A 14,219-nucleotide genomic window follows, 5' to 3' on the forward strand; every position below is an offset into this window, starting at 1 on the left:
TTGTTTCCAGTAAAAAAAGAATGGCAGACAGGAGAGAGACCTGCACTCACACCAGTCACTGTCAAGAGAGGTGGAGGCCAGAGGAAAAAGCCACTGAGATGACAACTGTTAAAAACAGAGACTGCTAAAGGCAGAGGAAGGGAGGGAGAGGGCAGCAGGAAAGTATGAGAATCAACAGACTAGGGAAGAACACGCAGAGAAAGGAAAGAAGGCAAGACAGAGCAGGAGAAGTAATCTAAGGCTGTATTGAGGAGAGGCGTTCATCCCTTTAGTCTGAAAGCACAAAGAGAGATGTTACCTGGAGGGGGAAAAAAGGTAAAAAACCCCACAACAAACACACAATAAACTGGTCTTGGAGGTTTTTTTCCCCCCAAACATTTTTTTTCAAACATTTTCGGTTCAGTTGTTAAATTCATTCAAGTGCTCAGCAGTCAGTGTGCTTTTCAGTCGTTCTGCTTCTGAATACAGAAGGAATTACTCCGTTAGAAATTCAGAAAGGAGACGCAAGCTTTCCTACAGCTGACCTTCTCCACATCACCCAAATGAACAATGCCACCTCCTGCATTTTATTATTATTATTTAAAAAGAAAGAAAAATCGGCAGAGCGCTTCAGACCTTAAGGGCTTGCGGGAGCCGCCTGCTCCCTGCTCGGAACCGCCTCGGCCACCTGTTAACCGCGGGCTGAACTCCAGGGGCTCGGGGCTCCCCTGCCGCCCAGCCGGGAGCACCCACCCCGGGCTGGGACCGGCGGGGACACGGCGGGGCAGGGCCGAGCGTGTCCCGGCTCCGCTGGCTCCCCCGCCCCGCACCGCGCTTACCGCGCCGGGCGCGTCCGCCCGGCCAGATCCCAAAGCGCCGCTCCGGTCCCGGCCGAAAGGCGCAGTCCTCCCGGACCGCCCTGGCCCCGGCGAGCCGAGCCGAGCCGAGCCGAGCCGAGCCGAGGCAGCTGAGCGGGCGGGACGGAGCGGGCGGGATGCCGCGGGCTGGCTGCCGGTGAATCAGCAGCGGGCGCTGCCCGGCCCGCGCGGGCGGCATGGAGGGGCCGCGTGACGCTCCCGCTCCAATGGGCAGCGCGGGCGGCAGGCAGGGATGGAGGCAGGCAGGGAGGCAGGCAGGGATGGAGGGAGCGGCCCCGGGCTCCAGGCGGAGCTCCAGCTGGAGCAACACCTGCGTGTGGCTGGCCGGGCCGGAGCTCGCACATCCCAAGGGGAAACATCGCTTTTTGGAGGGAGAGGGATGGCCCGTCCGCACCTGGCGCTGAGGGGCCAGCGCGCTTGCCATGGGGAGTCTTTGTGAGCGGGAGCTGGTGGGAAGCACTGGAGGCTGTCAGAGGCGCTGCCTCAGCCGCCAGGAGGTGGGGGGCAGTGCCCTGAATCTTCAGGGATTTGGTTCAGGTCTCTCGAACCATACCACAGGATGGATCAGGTTGGAAAGAATCACAGTGAATCGGGTGGTCCAGTCTCTCTGTTAAAGCTGGGCCACCCCAGTGCATGTTGCACAGGATTGCATCCAGATGGTTCTTGAATATTTCCAGTGAGGGAGGCTCCACTAGTTCTCTGGGCATTGTGTTCCACTGTGTGGTCACCTGCACTGTAAAGAAGTTCTTCCTTATGTTCAAGAGGAAATCCTTATGCATCAGTTTCTGCCTGTTGAAGAGCCTGGCTCCATCCTCTTGACATCCCCCTTTAGATGCTTATATACACTGATGAGGTAAACCAATCATCTGAATTTCCAAACCTATGAATTGTTGCTTCTTCAAAAAGACCTTTTGGAATATCATATCTGCAGCTTGCTCTGACAGACTCGCTGGGGGTTGGTAGGACATCTGGAGATCATCTAGGCCTGCTCAGTCATCTAGGGTGTTTTGCTCAGGACATGAGTTGGGTCTTCAGGAGCTCCAAAGATGAAGACTCCACAATGTGTCTGAGAAACCCTGATCACCCTCACTGGAGAAAAAAATAATCATATTTAATGGAAATGTGTATTATTCTAACTAACATCCATTTTTTCTTGTCCTGTCACTGGACACCACTGAGAACAATCCCACTCCATCTGTTTTGGCTGGAGTGGGAGTTTCCCCACCATCAGTCTTCATCCACATCAGTAAGAGTGCCCTGAGCCTTCTCTGAGCTCAGGGATCACAGATCCCCATGTCAATGCTCACACACCCAGGCTCTTCATTATCTTCATGGCTTTTAATCATCTTCATGACAACCAGGTGTTGTAAGGGATCACATGGCTTCATTTTTCAATCCAGTGCTAGGAAACAAGTCTGAAACATCACCAATCCAACAAAGCAGCCAGCACCCTGCAATACCCATCCTTTAATGTTAGTGGATCTTTGCCAATGCTCTGAAACTTGCTAGCACTGTCTTCATCTGTTCCTTTATAGGCAGGACCTGGGTCTTGGACATCCAGGCTCTTCATCATCCTCATGGCTTTTAATCATCTTCATGGCAACCAGGTGTTGTAAGGAATCACATGGCTTCATTTTTCAATCCAGTGCTAGGAAACAAGTCTGAAACATCACCAATCCAACAAAGCAGCCAGCACCCTGCAATACCCATCCTTTAATGTTAGTGCATCTTTTCCAGTGCTCTGAAACTTGTTAGCACTGTCTTCATCTGTTCCTTTATAGGCAGGACCTGGGTCTTGGACAGTGCAGTCCTCTCCAGCAGTGGTCATAAAAGCTGTCAATACTGTCCTGTTCATCTCAAAAACACAGAACTGATGCTTGTGCATGCTCATGATTGTAATCAGAAATGTGAATAAGCACAATGGCAAGACAGGAACTTCCCATCTCCTGCTATTTGCAGTGCTGTTGAAAAGACAGAATGACTCAGGCTTTTGCTCATTTTTCTGAACCTTAAAAAATAACTAGCATTCAAATTCTCTTTAAAAATAAGAAGCCTCAGGTAGCCAATACTCCACCTCCAACACACCTCTGCTACGTCCTGTAAGAAAATATTTTAGAGCTTTTACAGCAGATAAAATGCAGAGGCAAAACAAAAACAAACCACAGACTAATGAACCAGAATTGTAGCATTTTTCTAAAGATTCTAAATTTTGTTTCTAACAGTTCTTATTAGTGAAAATGCAGAATTAATGACTGTTCAGAATAGCAATGCAGCTGAGATTGCAGCAGAAGAAACACAGTATTCTTGCCTGATGAGATGTGGAACTGCAGGTGCACAACTGCGAGTGTAGATAAGGGATATTTTTTCCATTCCTCCTGTCATTTAGTTTTCTGACTCTTTATGTTCATCATTGCTGTCTCTTCCTCTTAATAGGGACAGCAGTGGGAATTTTTAAAATGCAAAGGAATTCAGCTGAGGGAAGAGGAGAGGTAGCCCAGGAATTCATGTGGTGGCTGACCAGAATGAGGATGGAGCTCCATCTGCAGAGCTGCCCTCCTGTGGCTCAGCAGCTGCAGCGTCAGCCCCGGGTTTAGTGACACGCTGCCAGACACTGCATTTACAATTACAGCACAAATTCTGCAGAAATTCATTCTACCAGTCCTCCTCTCTTCCCAAATCTTTAGATTTGTGTGTAGTTAGCAGCTGCCTGAGGTTTAGCAGACACCTAGAAAGCAAAGTAAACAACACTTCTCACTGCAGCTGATTTAGAACTGACAACAAAGAAAGAAAAACCAAAAAAAACAACAACAGAACAGTCTTGAAAGGAACATTACTACAGAGTTAAAAGCTTTGAATTCCTTCCAGACCTGTGGTGGTTTAAACAGAAAGAAAGAGAGGAGCTTTCCTGCACCACTTACAACAATTATGACTATGTTATAAGAATAAAGCTGTATGGTTGCATTTGCATGTTATTGAAAATGATATAAAGAAACAAGCTTCTGAATTTTTGCCATTTTTCTGTACTACATTCTCAAAAAAACTTCTCAAGGCTGCAGATCTACTAACCAGCTGCTCAAGTGGACGTTCAACAGTGTTGTTGATAGACAATAGTACTAATAAATTCAGGGTTCAAAATTGCCAAAAATTTATTCCGATTTTCCTTTAAACTCTATTGAATTCCTCTGTTTGTCATGTTTTAAAGGAAATCATATTTTATATACCTTTCAAGATGAAACTAAATTAGAAGCTAAGACTCAAACATTTATGAATGGAGAGTGAAGTTTTAACAGAAGCCACTCCTTCAAGTTAGATGCAAATCTACAGATATAAGTAATTAATAAAAAGTGGATTGCTCACACACTGTGTTCATATCATTGTAGTGATATCATTTTCACAAGGGATAATTTTAAGATGGAATTAATATTAAGTGGAAGCTGCAGAAAAACCATGGGGAAATGGCATGTTGTGCCAGTGGAATTGCTTCTGAGGCACCCTCCTTGCCCATAGTAGCCAAAGAGAGCCCACTTTCCTCCATCGAAGCATCTTCCACTGCTCTTATGCTCAACTACTGAAAATGCTGTCTCCTTTCCTGTTGGAGTTTAAAGATCTTAGCATAATTTCTGTGATTTCTTTCTTGGTATATTCCAATGGTGACTGGGTAACTATAATTAGCATCCTTTGAATAAGGTTCATAGCCTTGAACACTGCATCCCTTTTCTCCTTTTAATAATCCATTTACATTTTCCAATGAAGATAGACCAGAACTTAGACATTATTCCAGCACCAGACACACAGAAGGTGAATATCAACTCTCCAATGATCCTGCATGTTCCTCTTTGCAGTAGGATGTAGAGCCCACATAACCACTTCATAACAGCAGTCAAGTCCTTAACTGCTCGTTTTGTCCTTAGAAACTTCTTCAGAATCACAAATTTCTAGCACATGCTCCTTTTTTCTTTGTGTGTGACCTGCAGTCTGTGTTCCTCTCTCTCCAGACTCCATGTTCTGAAATGCCTTTTAACAACATAATAAAAAAAGCCAGGTCAGTTCATGACTGTGACACTTTTCCACTGATAGCTGTTTAAAATCTGAATCAGCACCACACCTGATATGTTCTTACTTGCATTTCAATGCAATTAATTGTTATCTAAACATGGTGCAGATATTACATGTAACTTGCAATTATTTTTATGAGCCAAAGTTGTAATCTAATTTAAAAACTGACTTATACTTGATAGATATACCCTTGTTCCCTTGAAAGTACTAGGTGCTAGTCAGACTAGCACCTAGTCAGACTAGCTTTGAATAAACTCACTTCTCTATTCTCAGGGATTAAAACAAACCGTTTCTCTGACAGCCAGCAAATATCAGTAATCAGATTCTTGGATAATTGTCCCAACTTCCCCAACACTTGCAGTTACCTCCTAGAAAAGTTTAAGTTCTGAAAAGAAAGAATAAGTCACCCACAGTGCTTGCAGTCTTCGCTTTAATTTCATTTGATTCATCCTGTGCCAAATTTTGGGCTCTCTTGTCCACCTGTGGCAACCTATCGAGGTTGTCCTTGTACAGATCTTCTCATCTGGTCCTTTCGGTAAAGCCTCAGCACTTAGCATTCTTTTTCCTTGGTGTTTTGATCACTGAATAAATTCTTTTGAGATATCATATTACACCCTATTTCATGAAGAGCCTTGTTCCTGGAACAGCTCCTATTTCTGAGACGAGTAGAGGGAAAAAAACTCCCAATGGTTTCTGGTTCAATCTTGTAAGCCACACAAGGAAAGAGGAACAGGCAGACTTCATTCTGATAAATTCCAGGTATTGTTTTCTAAATATTGTGTTGTATATGAAGCAGATTTATTCCAACAAAACTACTCGTGAGTCACAGGCATTATATCCTAGTTTATCCTGCAGATGACAGTTCTGTCGTAATTTAGCAAAATAACCTGCAGTGCCTGCCAAGCCCAGCATTAGTAAGTAATGAAACAGAAATGTGCTCCATGTCACTGAGATTTGACAAGCTACATCACACAAAGCCTTACCAGAAAGCCATGTTCACCCACTAAAATTGGTAAAGCATGTCAGCTGCTGGAAATCACGAGTGTGCCTGACTGCCCAAAGCTCCTCCCGGTTATGTTTGCTTTATTTTGGAGTCTGAGAAACAGGTAAACCTAATTTCCTTTTCCTGCCCAGATTTTGCTGTGCTGTGCAGAAGAGCACTTCTGCAGTGGAAAGCAAGGCAGCTGTGTCTTTCCATAGACTGTTGGAAGGGAAGGAGGAAGCCTAAGTTCCATTGTGCTCTCACACATGAGGCTCACAAGTCCTCACAGGCCCTTGCACTGAAATCCAATTGTCCTGAAGCTGTCTGTGAGGAACTGGCTGATCTGAGACTGGAGGAAAGGAAGTGTTTCACTGCAAGTATCCCCAGGCTTCCTAGCAAGGGCAGCTCTCTTTGCAGCTCATCTGTTCTGTTTCACAGATTCATGTCTAGGCAGGGATGACCTGCCAAGCATATTAATATTGGTGTGCCTTGCAGGTATTGACTCAGCTGTCTGGGTTGTGATAGGCTCTACTGCACATACTGCCCTGCTCACTCCATGTTCTCCTTCTTGTAGCTCAAGTCATAGCTCAGATGGGGCTGTGAGTGGGGCATTCTCCCCTGCAGGGATAAATAGGATGTGATCAGACAGCTGGAGACTGCAAAGGCAGGACATGAATATAATTCCACGTTCCCTTAGACAGAGAGAGAGGACATTCAGATATTCGTTCTCTGGTCATTTACAAAGGCTGTCATTTTATGCTGAGCCCTTAGGGCTTGTTGTGATGCTCCAATCTAGCCTAGAATTTGTAGTATTTTCATTCCTGCTGTCTCCTCCATAGTAGAAGAGGATCCTGACAGTGGGAAACACCTTCTGCCAGAAGTGTGCTTGCTCACAGAAGATTTATAGTCATGTATTCACTGCTGCAGAGAGGATCTTAGTCAACCAGGTCTGCACCTCTTGAGAAATCATGTAATTGAACTGCGAGGCAACTCACCATAAAAAATAATTACACTGCCTTCGTTGAGGCATTGTTTGCTGGGAGCCAATTTCTTTTATTAGATAAACTAGCAGAAATTAATATAATCAGACAGGCAGACTAATGTGCACACAGTCCTTCTTCTGGTCTGAAGGAGAAGCTACATCCTCGAAGCCAAGTGCAATTTGAATGAGGTTTTAACTTGATTTATGTTAATCTGTAATTGGTTTGAAAGAATATGTGATTGAAACCTGTAAAGCAGAGGTTGATATTAGAGAGACCTAGAGTTCTAAGGTTGGTAGCTCCAAAAAAAGAGAGAGAAGTAGTTTACTCCATACAGAAGAGGTCTGTAAAGGATAAATCAAGGATGGGAAGCAGGCAGAAGCCAACATTCTTTTTCAGTCTGTGGTTTTCAGTATGCAGCACAGTTATGAACTATGCTTGCCAGACTCTTCTGGTTAAGGTAAACACTTGGAGGGCCATGAGAGAGGTGAAAGGAGCACTTCTCTGAAAATGCTGACAATAAGGAGGTGTTTGCTCTGTGCTATGGCACAGCAACAGTTTGGTTTCTTCAAAATTCATAGACCAACATCCCCACTTTTACAAATACAGCTGCAGTCCAACATAACGAGCTCAGATACTGAACAGTCACTGTAATGACAACATTCATTTAAAAAGGATGTTCCTTCTTAAATATCATGGGTTTGGGCAGCCCCTTAAATAGACCTTATTATGTTATAGGAATAGCCCCTGGTTATAGTACATACACAGTTGTCACGTAGCACCAGCACTGGTGAGTGTATGGAAGAAATACACAATCAAGAGTGACCCACCATCTATAGACAAAGAAAAGATTCTTGGTGGGAAGGAACTGCCTCCTTTGTTCAAGGTGGTCAGCAGAGACTCCTAAAATTTTAACAGTTTCCATTTCTGGTAGGCACTTTAAATACTAAACATCACTTTAGAACATATCTCATTTAACCTCCAGTGGAAATGTAGCTCTTTAAAGGGCTTGCTGTTTTAAAAAATTAATTTTGCACACAGTTTGTATAAAACCACAGCTCCCCAAAGTCTGCATGTAACTGGCTTTTAGCCTTCTTCAGGTTTGAAAAGTCTCCCTTGATAAAGCAAGATATTCTTGGACTACAATCACTTTTTTTAGCCTCTAATCTTTGTAAGTCATATTTCTTCAAAGAAATAATCTTTCTGCTTGGACTAGGATAGAGCTTGGAAATAGCTATTAATATTTAAGCAAATAGCATTAACATGCTATTTGTATAGGAAAATACCTTTCATCTGGAGATCTCAAGACTTCAGGCCAGCTTCAAATCCAACTCTTGAGTTCAACAGAGTTGTCTGAGCTGCCTCCTGTATCAGAGGAAAGGTCACAGGCTCTTCTGCACAATCAGACTTAAAGTGCTCCAGAGGCCAAATAATCTCTGTGACTGGAGGGCTTGGAGAACAAGGATGAACAATACAGGAATCCTTCTGGCTAGCACAAGGACAGGAGGTCAGGACTTCTCACCAGCAACTAGGTGAGCTACATTCATCCCTTCACCTTTAAATGAGGCTGCCCTCATCATAAAGGGCTTGCTAGTAAATTGAAAAGGTTGAACTTGCTAACCTGTAGGCCTTCTTTCCCTGAGGCTGTGGCATTTGGAGCTTCCAACAGTTCAAAGATTATTTTATAGTGTGGAAAAGTTTTTCTCTACAGCATTGACAGGTAGCATGCAGCCTTGCTTCAGTGAGAGTCTTGTGTCAGAGGCTGTGTGAGTATGGAATTATAAGTCTGTACTCAGTAAAGGCTTTTGGTATCTGTCCAAAATCTTTCTTAGTCAGAGAAAAAAACAAGTATTTTCAGCTGCCTTAGGTCAAAAACAGTCTGATGACTCTGCCAGGTCTAACCCAAGCCATGCTGTGTTTCAAAGTCCACACTGTTCCTGAAATCCCCATTGACAACCTGTTCTCAAATGGAACTCAGTGGGACAGAAAAAAGGGCAGAGGTGAGTGCCACCAGCTTCAAGCAGCATTCAGCCCTCTGTGTAGTCTGGGCAAACACATGGCACAAGTATTCCCAGAAAGAGCAAAACAAAGCTGCTACAAGAACTGTACAAGAACAACGCTGTAGTTAAGCTAAAATGAGAACACCAGGGATGCTTAAACTGTCAAATATGATAAAGCCTTTCAGTGACAATAGGCCTGACATGCTACTCCCTTGCTAGGGTGGTGTTTGAGAATGGAGAGAGGTTCTAACAGCTCAGCAACATAAATAATAGGCAGCTTTTTGGAATCATACTGTACACCTTATAATGAAACTAGCCAGCCTTATCTGTACAGATCAAAACAAAATATTTTAGTATTTTAAAAGAATACAGTCATTGGCATCAGCTTGATATGGATATAAATGTGAAACAATTCACAGTGCTGTTTTTAGGATCAGTGTGAGTGGAAGTCATATGCCTGAAGCCTCCTCATGAGAGACACAATTAATGCTGCAGTGCATCTCTCCAGAAAGAGCTGATTATTAACTTCTTGCTGCTTTTCCATGTCTTCAAGAACAATTTTTGGATTGCATGGAAGAGAATGAAAATGAAACTTATAATATCCATATATCTTTCTTGTAACTTAAGTTCCTAATAAGCAAGTTCTTGTATATATTTGATAGGTCCATTATGTTTGGCTTCAAATATTTTTATGACTTTCCAGGAGGGGGAAAAAAACCAACCAACAAAGCAGTTACAGGAATAAAACATAATTTAAATCAATTTCTTACCTTCTTCACAGAAGTAACAAGGGCACAAAAGCAAGGTATGTCAGTAGAACATAAGGCTGAAGACACCAGCACAACCTCATGCTTAAAAACACCTCTCTCGGATTATCAAAAACTTACAATTGGCATCAGAAAAGAAATAAATGTGGTGTCTGCACTACTCACAGTGCTACTAGCTAGTACTGAAAATTGCAGGACTGGTGGCACAATCTGCTTCTTTGCTGAGAAGCTGACTCGAAGCTTTCCAATGGTGATAGATGACAATGGGAAGAATTTATGTCATGAAAACTACTCACAAGCAAAATACTGGGCAACATCCAAGGAAGATGGAGAAAAGATTGCTAAAGCTGAGAAATACAATGTGTACTAAGTATTAAACAGTAGGGGAGTGAAAGGAGCTAGAGAGTCAGACAATAAACAAGTGACAAGAAGAGCCCTAAATTAATTTAATCAGACAGGAAAAATCATAACAGATTTTGAAGAGTGAAAGGAAAATGCCAAGAGGCTGAAAATTAAATAAAGGTGCAGAGAAAGCACAATGGGTTTAAATTGGTTTAATTTAAAAATGAAACCACAGGAGGAACATTTGTAATTGTACAGGGGAAAAGAGACAAAGAGCTCCCTATCATCCTTCATTCTCTATCATCCTTCAATTTGGGCAAGTCATCTTCAAAACATGGGAGAAAGCTACTTGTGTGTATCATTATTTGAGCCCGGTACAAGCTTTTCTGTAACACCCTCCCGCTGCCACAGTACTGAAGCAGATTGTGTGGAGCCATTGCAGAGATTTCAAAGGTCTTACCCAAGCAGTCCATGCCTAAGCCAGGATCCAAAGCCAGATGACACTTGAAAAACCAAACTTGAAAACTTGAGACCATTCTTTCTTGCTGATGCTTGTCTGGCCAACACACTGGCATGGCTAGGCTGGTCATGCCCAAGCAGCACTAGAGGACAACCAGGGCTTTGCAAGTTGTTGTTTACAGCTGTGGAGAAGACCCAGACTCCTGCATGTGTTCCCAGGTGCTCCTGCCTGCGTATCTTCAGAAGCTCTCTGACTTTCACCAAAGACAGCTGATTACTGCATTCACTGTTAAGAGCTATCCTGTAAGAGCTGCTTTGCTTTAGTGCCTTCAGCACCTGCTATATAAAAATGTACCAGCAATTACTATATCAACCAAGGCCTCAGGAACTCACACAGCTGGACTGGAAGTTGAGCTGTCTTCTCAATGCAGAAGTGTTGTGTTGTGGGTTCACCTGGAAGGCAACCGAGCACCACACAACTGCTTGCTTGCATCCCCTTCCAACCCACAGTGGAGAAGGGGAAGAGGAAAGGAAGAGCAAAAGCAAGACAAAAATTGTTTAATTAGCAAAGGAGAAGTGAAAGAAGAAGGAAAGAAAACAAACTGAACCAAACCAAACCAAACCAATCACTTACCATCTCCCACGAGTGAACTGATGCCAGCCATGAGAAAAAAAAAAAAGGCTCATCTCCTTAAATACATTCCTGCCCATTTTATTGCGAGCATGACATTATATGGCATGGAATATCTTTGTGTTTAGTTTGGGACGTCTGCCTGGTTGTGCCCTCCCTGCCCTGATGGGGGTGGACATGAAGAGTGAGAAAACAAGGCCTTGATGCTGTGCAGACAGCTGTTAATCTATAGCTAAAACCTCACTGTGTTATCACTAGTCTGTGGTCACAAACACAAGCAAAGCATCATATGAGCTGCTATGAATAAACAGCATTCCAACTAGGATCAGTACAGGGAAAGTGGAGGGAAAGATAGGAATCATTGCCTAGTGGAAACCTCTCTGCAATTGACACATCCACTGTAGGAGCCCTTTCCTGTCCTTCTCCCCCTGACTGTAAGCAGGAGTGAGGTGAACATCCTACGCTTGATTTCTGGGTAGTCAAGGAAAGTGAATCATGCATCTCACTTTTCTGTCACCCCCACTACATATAAAGGTAGAACACATCCTGTTCACTGATGCTTTTGTTTGAAGGCAGACCAACAATGGCAGTTACTGAAAAAACAAGCACCTGGTGTGGAAGAAATTCCATTTCCTACAGCAGGCTTAACGAGGATTGTCCCAATTTTGAGACGCTCATTATCAGAAGCTGAAGGAAAACGTTAGGCTCATACACCATATGAGAGCAAGCAAATTACATTGCTATGCAACTCCTGAGGAAGTGCTTTCAAGTTCAAATCTTACCTTCCCAAAATCAGAGAGTAATACTAGGTTTACTTCTAAATAAGCCCTGCTGTTTTGGATGCCATAACTTAAAAAGGAATAGGATAGGTTGTCACATTCACGTTCTCTGGAAAAATCCCTTCACCTAGGATTTTTCTCCTGGGAAGATGAGAAGCCTCAGAGAAAAAGGAAAACAATAATTATCCCATTTACTTCTCCTGTGTTTTGCATCTTTTGGAATGTGTTGGAGATTATTTATCCACAGGTGATTCATTGGTTTCTGGTGTGAGTTGTTTTGTCTCATTGGCCAATCAGTGCCAAGCTGTGTCAGGATTCTGGAAAGAGTCAGGAGTTTTCATTATTGTCTTTTTAGCATTGTGTAAGTATCCTTTCTGTATTCTTTACTATACCATAGTTTAGTATTCTTTAATAGAATATAGTATCATAAAATAATAAATTAGCTTTCTGAGAACGTGGAGTCAGATTCATCATTCCTTCCTGCCACGAGGCACCCTGCAAATACAATAATAGGTCATACAGCTTACCATTTTCCCATCCAGTCTTGGGCTTTTCAGTTATTAGAACAATACACAAAGCTTTTTCTACCCAATTTAACAGCAAACAGCACTTGTGCACATCTGCTTGCTGAATTTGATTATTTATCAACCAACTTAAGGACAGTGTTTGGGTATTGCCTAACATATGAGGAATGTCAGATTCCTAAGTGTCAGAAATAACTACAGGATACAACCCATGACGAAAAAGAAAAGGGGGTGTGGAACTGGATAATCTTTAAGGTTCCTTCCAATGCAAACCATTCTATGATTCTATATAAACCCAGCTGATCAAAAGCTGTGTCTTGGCACATTTTCATTTCTTCAGCCTTTCTTGCACACATCCCACCTCCCGTCCAGACTGGTCTGTTTTGTACTTAACCTTTTTCACTCTGGACAAGATTGTTAAGATGACAGCTGGGAAGGGAACATGGAAATCAGATGCAGTAAGTTCTGGGAAAACTGAAGTAAATTAGCAGTAAGTTCTGGGGAAACTGTAACTGCTGAGGATGTACCCCAAGCTAAGGGTCACCTTTCAGTGAAGGCTTGCTGAGGACTGGACTGACGGAACAGTGAGCTCCAGCTCAGCAAGACTCAATAAAGACACTTCAAGTATTCCACACTACAAGACAATGACCACTTTGGAAGAAATATCTCATGTCTAAAGAGGACAGAAAAAGATAGCTAAAAGATAACTTTTTGACAATACCAATCTTCAGTGCCAACCTATTAGAGTATGGTTTAAAAGAGTGTCATGCTGCATAGCAGATAAAACAACCATTGAAATATCAAGCTGGTGGGGTTTTTAACAAAAATGGCAATACCAGCCAGATAATATGATTTACCAGATATTTCAGAAAGTGACTTGCACAGACAGGATAGGTCCATAGTGCCAGGATAATTCTTTGATGGTAGTCTATAGAAGCAAAGGACAGAGTAAACAAGTCTTGACACATTTGCTCTGTTATGTAAAGTACCTTACCAAGAGTGAGAAGCATATAAGACAGAGACAGTAATTGGAATAAATATAAGACAACTTGCCAGGAAATTTAGTCATTAGGCAAAATAAAGATGTTTTAGATCCTTGCAGAGAAAAGAGGCCAATGATCAGGCAGGCAGGACACACAAGATGCTCACCACAGACTTCCAGGTCCTAAAAACAGATCAGAATTTCTTGGCAGTGGCAATAAAATCATACATCCATGAATATGTCTGAAGGAAAGATGGGACATATTTTGTAAATAAATCTTCCATCTGTCAGCCTAAACATGCATCACCAGCGGCACTGGCTGCCAATGATCCAGGAGGGCATGGTTTACTCTCATCTCAGAGTGCTAGCAGAGACACTGCTTTAGAAGATGATGTGCACAGAGACTTTTTTCTGCAAATTAAGTATACACATTCAGATGCCTGCACTTAGCTAACACAAAAGCTGAAACAAAGGCCTCACACCCACATATCCCTGGGGGTCACACAGACAAGCCTTGCAGTGCTCCTTGGGATGAGACAAGTCACTTGTCACCAAAGAAATTAATTTCTTTTAAGAATCTTACTCTTCCTAAATAATGGGAATCTCTGAAATAATTAGTTCCTTTTCTTCCACTGAAGGGATAAAGGATTTAAATTATGCAATTCTGACAGTGACTATGGTAATTATACCTCTGCAATGCATAACAGATTGTTTTCAGAGATGACATAGATTTTATTAAAAAACAGTTTCAGGATTTGTTTTCAACAGCAGTGTAAACTTGAAAAAACTACCATGTTTACAGGAGAAGCAGGGGAGACCTGAAACATATTAACACTGTGGTTAAATTCTGCCTGTGCCAA

This window comes from Passer montanus, unplaced genomic scaffold (genome assembly GCF_014805655.1).
Source record: "Passer montanus isolate IOZ18808 unplaced genomic scaffold, ASM1480565v1 scaffold11, whole genome shotgun sequence".
Taxonomy (NCBI): Eukaryota; Metazoa; Chordata; class Aves; order Passeriformes; family Passeridae; genus Passer; species Passer montanus.